Genomic DNA, 7,905 nt, shown 5'->3' on the forward strand with positions numbered 1-7,905 from the left:
TTGGCCTCGCAGAAACCCTCCTGGAGATTTTCCTGGTTTAATCGCATGCCCAAGGTTTTCACTTTGCACATTCTTTCTCTCTCTCTTTTTTTTTTAAAGATGGAGTCTCACTCTTGTCGCCCAGGCTGGAGTGCAATGACGCTGTCTCGGCTCACTCCAACCTCTGCCTCCCGAGTTTAAGTGATTCTCCTGCTTCAGCCTCCCAAGTAGGTGGGATTACAGGCACCTGCTACCACGCCCAGCTAATTTCTGTATTTTTAGTAGAGGCGGGGTTTCACTACGTTGGTCAGGCTGGTCTCGAACTCCTGACCTCAGGTGATCCACCCACCTTGGCCTCCCAAAGTGCTGGGATTACAGGTGTGAGCCACCACACCCGGCCTACATATTCTTTCTCTTAAGGAAACTGGGCAGACAACACCCAAAGCCAGAGAAAGGGTGCCACAAGGGGAAGAAACCGAAAACGAAATGGAAAAGAATAGAAACAGACAAAGCAACAGGCCCACACAGGGAGGCGAGGACAGGTCCAGGAAGCGCGTTTAATTGGCGTGACACGGACAACACACAGCAGGAGCTGGGGAGGCCGGGGCACACTACACGGCCCCTGTCCACCCCCAAGCTTCGCCCTGACACTGGCCCCAGAGACACACACCAGCAGGTTCAGACAGGATGGGCACCTGGAAAAGAGACTCAAAGGGGGCTGGGAAGACAAGCAGGAAAGGAAATCACCACAGCCAGAAGACACAGCCCTTTGTTTTGCAAGCGTTATACCAACTTCTCTCCCAAGGGCAGGCTCCCGGTGAGAGACAGCCACAGTCCAAACCGCCACCCCCAGGCACCGCCTCTGCCTCTGCGAGGGGCTTCGTTGATGACACTCACATTCGGAGGCACCAGGCCCCTGGGAGGCGGGCCCAGCAGAGACTGTTGCTCCCATTCGAGGGATGGGGAAACTGAGACCCAATGAGCAGAGGTGACTTGCACAAAGTCCTGGAGGAAGCTGGCCACTGAGTCAGGCTGGGAGTGAGGTGGGCCTCCCTGGGGCCATGGGGCCACGGCAGACACGGGGACAATGGGGGAAATGTGCAGGCTGGGGAGGGTGATTGGGGCTACCCCATCCTGGAGAGGGGGCAGAGCCTGAGCCTGGATACTAAAATGCCAAGACAGAAGATGGGACCAGCTGTTTATTCAACAAAAGCCTTTTATTCATTCAAAAATTAACCATTGGGTTTATTCTGCAGATATTTAAAAAAAAAAAGGGGGGGGCAAGGCTTCCCATCACAGTGCCCTTAAGTCAATTCACTTGCTATCCAGGGATGGCCTAGCAGAGGGGTGTCTGGGAAACACTGCCAGAAATGTGGGGGCCCGCGGCCTCTGAGGACTCACAGCCCCCTCCTCACCTCCCCGCTCCAGCCTCCCTCCAGACCACCCGTCCAGTGGGGTTGCAGCCCAGGTGCGTTGGTGGCTTACCAGCACCAGGGGGCGCCCCGCGCTTCCTTAGCTCCCTTAAAACTAAATGCTGAAACCGCGCTGGGAACAGGGTGACTTTCTGCCTGGCAGGCGAGCAATGGAGGCTTTCTCCGGAGAGAGGCTGACTCTCCAGGAAAGGATCCCAGGCATCACGACCACTCCCCCAACCCCCTCCCAAAAGAGACAAAGTTCCTGAAACCCCAGGTGCACTTATCTAGGAAATGGGCTGTCAAACTGAAAAGCATTTCAGGGGCAGAGATGTCAGTACGAAGGGTGACACGCACGCTTGCCTTGATGTTATTTTAAATGCGGCCTGCTTAGATAATGGAAAATCGTAACATTCTCCCAAGCCACCATCAACACAAAGTGAGGCGCAGAGGCTACGAGGAAGAAGCCAGGCCGTGGCCGACTGGCCGCCCGGGGCTGGCGCCTGCCCTGGCCCCCCCAGAGTGAGGCTCTGCAGAGAGAAGACGGGCTGGCCTCCGCATCAGAGCATCTGAAGGGAGCCGCATCAGGTGGAAACGCCGCTGTGGAGAGGCGCACGGGCTGCTCGGCAGGCACCTGGCTGAGGACGCTGCGGCATTGCTGCAGCCAGAGGCGTGGGAAGAGGGAGGGCAGAGATCCGTCCCTGCCGAGGAACCTCCAGTGAAAATGCCAGTGTCCAGCACCCCGTCAGGGCCGGGAAGAAGGATAGCCCTCCCAGCAGCTCGGGGCTGGCTTGGGGCATGGGCCCACCGGTACACTGGGCTGCGGTCCGCCAGGATGCCATCTGCTAAGGCCAACCCACACCTGTGGCTCCAAACCAAAAGGCCAAAGGGCAGGATGGTGGAGGAAGGCCGGGCACACCAAAGGGGTCCACGTGCTGACCCCAGACACCCTCAGCCACAGGCCCGGCTGTACACCAGTGTCAGTCCCACTGGACCAGAGGGGCAAATGGAGGCTCAGACAGAGGCCAAAGAAAAGTAATTCGACCTGGGAAAGACCGTCATCCTCTCAACCCCAGGCCACCATGTTCATCCCCTGCCCCGACCCCAGGTCAGAGCCCGGCTGAGAAACTTCAGCAATTGGAGCTGAGTCCCAGCTAGCCCGGGCCAGCGGCTGAGCAGGGAGCTGCCTGGGAGGGGCCTCAGAGAGTCCGCCCTTCAAAGCGGCCTGTGAAGGTGGAACCACAGACCACATCCCCGGAGGATGTTGGTGAGGGGGTGGGGTGGGTTATAATGGGGCCAGCGGCGTGCAGCGCTAGGGGCTGCCAATGCCTCAGGGGTGATTGCTGGGGTTCGCTGACTGCTCCGGCCACCGGGAACAGCCCCACAGCCCCACATGGCAAAGGCGCTCCAGCGGAGATGTTCCTCTGCCTGGAGGGCTGCTTGCTGAGGGTGGGAACTGAGGGTCAAAGTGTCCCCTCTAAAACATGGATGATAGGCTGTTGTCTTTGCAAAGCAGCAGCAAGAATTCCAGACCCAGGCCTGGCCCTGACTTTCTGCGAAGCGGCTTCTCACCTCAGAAGCCTTCCCTGGCCAAGGGATCGCTCTGGGCCCCAAAGGGAGCTCAAGGGTCTGCGGGGGACCAGGAAATGCAGGAAGGGACAAAGTGTGCCATATGACACATTCATCTGCTGGGACAGACCCCACACACCAGCAACCAGCGGCGGCTCTATCAAAGATGGGGCCAAGAGACGCCACGGGGGCTGTGCTGTGACTGACAGTCCTGAGCCTGCTGGGGTCAGGCAAACTCAGCCACAGGCCACAGAATCACCAAGCACAGGAAACTGAACCCCAAGCCTAGAACCACACAATGTCAGCATAGAAAAGGGCCTTCAAGACCAAGCGGCCCAGGCCCTCGCTCTGCAGATGGAACACCTAAGACCCAGAGCATGCAGGAGGCTTAGACAATCACAGAGCAAGGGCCAGACCTCGGGCTAATACCTCTGGTCCAGGGTGGCCCCACATTCCTGGTGATGGCTCTGGGGCCGCCCCTGCCTCACTGGCAGGCAGAGCTGGAAGCCTCCATGAAGACGTGGGGGCCACAGCCCCAGGAGTGGGGACTACCTCGATGGGACCGCCTGGGACTCTTCTCCTTCCCTCCCTCCCAGCCTTTGAGCCAACAGAGGGCCAGGGAAGGACACCATGCAGTTTACTGGGAAAAGCAGATAGGAAGGCAGGAAGGCAGAGCGGCAGAGAGACATGAACTATCTTCAGATCCCCTCCCAGCCCAAGGAGGCAGAGGTCCCCTTTATTTCTGCTAACTTCCTTCGAAGACCACGTCTCCCGACTCTGCCTGGGTCCCATGCCCGCTCTTCTGCCTCCCAGCCTCAGGCGCTGCTTTCCATGCTGCGGCAAACACCAATGCAAGGGCTGAGAAACTGAAGAGGTCCCCTGTTCATCCTCACAAAAAAATGTTCTGGACTCAGAGGAGAACAAGGATGGGGGGACGGAGGCAGCAGGGAAAAGGGGTTCGGCAGGAGGCATCGGGCTGGAGGGAACAGTGCATTAGCCATTTAGGAATTTCCACCTCTCCCCTCTCCAAAAACTCAAGCACAGTATCTGAAAAAAAAAAAAAAAAAATTTTTTTTGGCTTCTTGGCCGCTGCAGGCCACCATCCTCCCAAGTCAGCGTGAGCAGGTGGGTCAGGGCGTGCACATGTAAACGGTGGCCCCCAGCCCTAGGAGCTGAGGACACACGAGGCAGCAGCAACAGTTAACAACCAATAAATAAAAGATATCAATTATATATGTATATATTAAAAAAAAAAACCTCACTTTCCCTACAAAAAGCACAATACTGTTGTCACAAAAAACCGTCATCTTCATAATGAATCATCCTAGCCTCGCAGGTGGTTTTGCTGCTACAAGATGGGATGACAAATAACGTGGACCAGGCAGAACCCCCAGATACCCCCGGCCCGCCCACAGCCTCTCTGGCTGCCGAGGGGCGAGGGACAGGGGCGAGGCAGAGTTCTCTGAGGTCCCCAGGCCTTCTCACCATCTGTCAGTCTGTGTCTTCTAGGATAGAAGGTAGTTGCTTTTTTTTTTCTTTTAAAACGTCTGTTCGAAATAAAAAAACAAAAGCACACGCGCAAGAGAGCGGGAGGAACGGAGACGCAGCCGGCGAGGCAGCCGAGTCCTTGGTTTTGCAGAGGGCTGTAGCCTTTTCCATTTCGCGTTGCCGTTTTCCGGACAAGCAGAGGTTGTTGGCAATTGGAGCCGGTGGCTTCAGGCGGCGGGTGGGTGCGGGGCAGGGGAGAGGAGAGCCGGGGCCTCCCGGGTCAAGGGCAGCCGGCTGTGTGTGGATGCAGAAGAAGGCTGGGTGGACACATGGGGGTGGTGTTGGGGCTGAGGTGGCCTCATGGCACAGGACGAGGTGAGTGGTTCCCAGGCATCTGGAAGACACAAGGAGGCGAGATGGGGTAAGATCTGGCTGCGGGGGATAGGGGCTGAGGTCCAGTCACAGAGGACAGGCACACAGAGCTGGCGGGAAGGGCAAGGTGGCACACTATGTCAGAAGTCCTAAAAATGTGCATAACCTCTGAGACACCCATTGGGTTCTGCATATGTATCCTTAATTAAACGTTCACCACAGCATCATCTGCAATAGCAGAAAGCAAAAACCAAAATGGAGGCAGAGAAAATAATCTAGGTGTCCCGTATCAGAGGCGTGGTGGAATACATCAGGACACACCCACAGAATAAAACTGTTTACGACCATTAAAAACAATGCATAGAATGGCCGAAAGTACATGAAACATGTTCAACATCCCGAGTCATTAGGGAAACACACATGCAAACCACAGGGAGGGCCAGGAGCGGTGGCTTGAACCTGTAAACCCAGCACTTTGGGAGCCTGAGGCAGGACGATCACTTGAGGCCAGGAATTCAAGACCAGCCTGGCCAACACAGTGAAACCTGGTCTCTACCAAAAATGCAAAACTCAGCCAGACATGGTGGCACACACCTGTAATTCCAGCTGCTCAGGAGACTCAGGCAGGAGAATCACTTCAACCCGGGAGGCAGAGGTTGCAGTGAGCCGAGATTGCATCACTGCGTTCCAGCCTGGGCAACAGAGTGAGACCCTGTCTCAAAAAAAAAAAACAAAAAAAACGAAAAAAAAAAAAGAAAGAAAGAAAAGCACAGTGAGGCAACCACTTTATACCCACTAGGATGGGTGTCTCCTTTTTTTGATGGAAAATAAGAAGCGTTGGCAAGGATGTGGGGAAACTGGAAGCTTTGTCCACTGCTGCTGGGAATGCAAGATGGTGTCACTACTTTGGAGATCAGTTTAGTGGTTCCTCAAAAAGTTAGACATACAGTTAACCATATGACCCAGCAACTCCACTGCTAGGTATATACCCAAAGAACCAAAGATCGATACTCAGGCCAGGTGTGATGCCTCACACCTGTAATCCCAACACTTTGGGAGGCTGAGGTGGGTGGATCACCTGAGGTCAGGAGTTTGAGACTACCCTGGCCAACATGGTGAAAACCCATCTCTACTAAAAATACAAAAGTTAGCCAAGTGTGGTGGCACGTGGCTGTAGTCCCAGCTACTCAGGAGGCTGAGGCAGGAGAATAATGTGAACCCAGGAGGCGGAGGTTGCAGTGAGCCAAGATCACACCATGTACTCCAGCCTGGGCAACAAGAGCAAGACTCCGTCTCAAAAAAATATAAATAAAAAAGAAGATTTTTAAAGGTTTTTTTTTTGAGACAAGGTCTCACTTTATCACCTAGGCTAGAGTGCAGTGGTGCAATCACAGCTCACTGCAGCCTCAACCTCCCTGGTTCAAGCAATCCTTCTGCCTCAGCTCCCCCAAGTAAATGGGACTACAGGCACATGTCACCATGCCCAGCTAATTTTTGTATTTTTGGTAGAGATGGGGTTTCACCATGTTAGCCAGGCTGGTCTTGAACTCTTGGTCTCAAGTGATCCACCCGCCTTGTCCTCCCTAAGTGCTGGGATTACAGGTGTGAGCCACGGCACATGGCCTAAATAAATTTAAGAGACCCATCAACCAATTGCAATGGGTAGACTGTGTTCAGATTCTGATTTCAGTAAACAAAGTGAAAAAAAAAGAATGGTGAGATAACAGAAAACTAGAACAGCAATCAGAGATCAGAGGGTATTAAGGAATTACTGATTTTTTGGCTTTATGAAATTTTTTAAAGAATCTTTATCTTTTAGAAATACATTTTGAAATGGATTAAGTATGATGATGTCTTGAATTTGCTTCAAAATAACCAAGAGTGGGGGTGGGAGGGGCAGGGCACAGATAGTACAGGACTGGTGGGGAACTGGGGACTCAGAAGCTGAGTGATGGGTACATAGCATGCGACTTTATTTTTTTTTTAAAGTGACAGAGTCTCACACTGTCACCTAGGCTGGAGTATAGTGGTACAATCCGAGTTTACTGAAGCCTTGAACTCCTGGGCTCAAGCGATACTCCTGCCTCAGCTTCCTGAGTAGCTGGGACTACAGCGGCATGTGCCATGGCTAATTTTTGTATTTTTTGTAGAGATGGGGTCTATGTTCCCCAGGTTGGTCTCGAACTCCTGGCCTAAAGCAATCCTCCCACTTCAGCCTCCCAAAGCACTGGGATTGTAGGTGTGAGTGACCACACCCAGCCGGCCAGCATTACACTATTCTCTCTGCCGCTGTGTATGAATGCTTCCATACAGATCATTTGTTGTTGTTGTTGTTTTTGAGACAGAGTCTTGCTCTGTCGCCCAGGCTGGAGTGCAGTGGCGTGATCTCTGCTCACTGCAACCTCCGCCTCCCAGGGTCAAGTGATTCTCTGGCCTCAGCCTCCCAAATGGCTGGGATTACAGGCGTCCACCACCACACTTGGTTTATTTTTGTATTTTTTGTAGAGACGGGGTTTCACCATGTTGCCCAGGCTGGTCCCGAACTCCCAACCTCCAGTGATCCACCTGCCTCGGCCTCCCAAAGTGCTGGGGTTACAGGCATGAGCCACCATGCCTGGCCCATAATAGGTAATTTTTTAATCTCTTCCCCAAATTTCCAACAACCTGAGTGTCTAACACCGTGGAACTGGTTAAATTATGGCCCAGCCACATGGTGGAGCACTATGCAGCTATGAAAAATGATGGTCTCAACATTTAATGATGTGGAAAATAAGCCTCATCTCAGTTTCTGAATAAGTCAATGCCTTACATAACTGCAAGTGATCTAGGAATTATGAGCTATCAGGAACCTGAGGAGGCAAATAAATCATTAAAATAATAGAACACAAATTAGATATAATTACTACAGCGTAGGTACAAAGAACAGCCCTATAGGAGAAGGAAGGCCATCTCCTGGCAGAGCTAATAGAAAGGGCGGGGTCATATCAGGGGAGGGCTCCTGTCACTTTGACAAGCTTGTCATGGAAATAACGTAACATGGTGATTTGCAAAAGGGGACTGTGAAAAATTAGACAACGTATCAGCA

At 53.1% G+C, this 7,905-nt stretch overlaps 1 protein-coding gene across 1 annotated transcript in view; it reads right to left on the minus strand.

The window, feature by feature from the left end:
- Positions 1-516: 516 nt before the first annotated feature.
- Positions 517-7,905, minus strand: part of NCS1 (neuronal calcium sensor 1) — a 68,457-nt gene continuing 61,068 nt past the window's right edge. Inside the window, exon 8 of the mRNA XM_064377025.1 lies at positions 517-4,842. The gene's annotated coding sequence lies outside the window, so the exon portion shown is untranslated. The remainder of the gene's footprint in view (positions 4,843-7,905) is intronic.

The sequence above is a fragment of the Aotus nancymaae genome, unplaced genomic scaffold (assembly GCF_030222135.1).
Source record: "Aotus nancymaae isolate 86718 unplaced genomic scaffold, 86718_ANA_hifiasm-v0.15.2.pri h1tg000003l, whole genome shotgun sequence".
NCBI lineage: Eukaryota > Metazoa > Chordata > Mammalia > Primates > Aotidae > Aotus > Aotus nancymaae.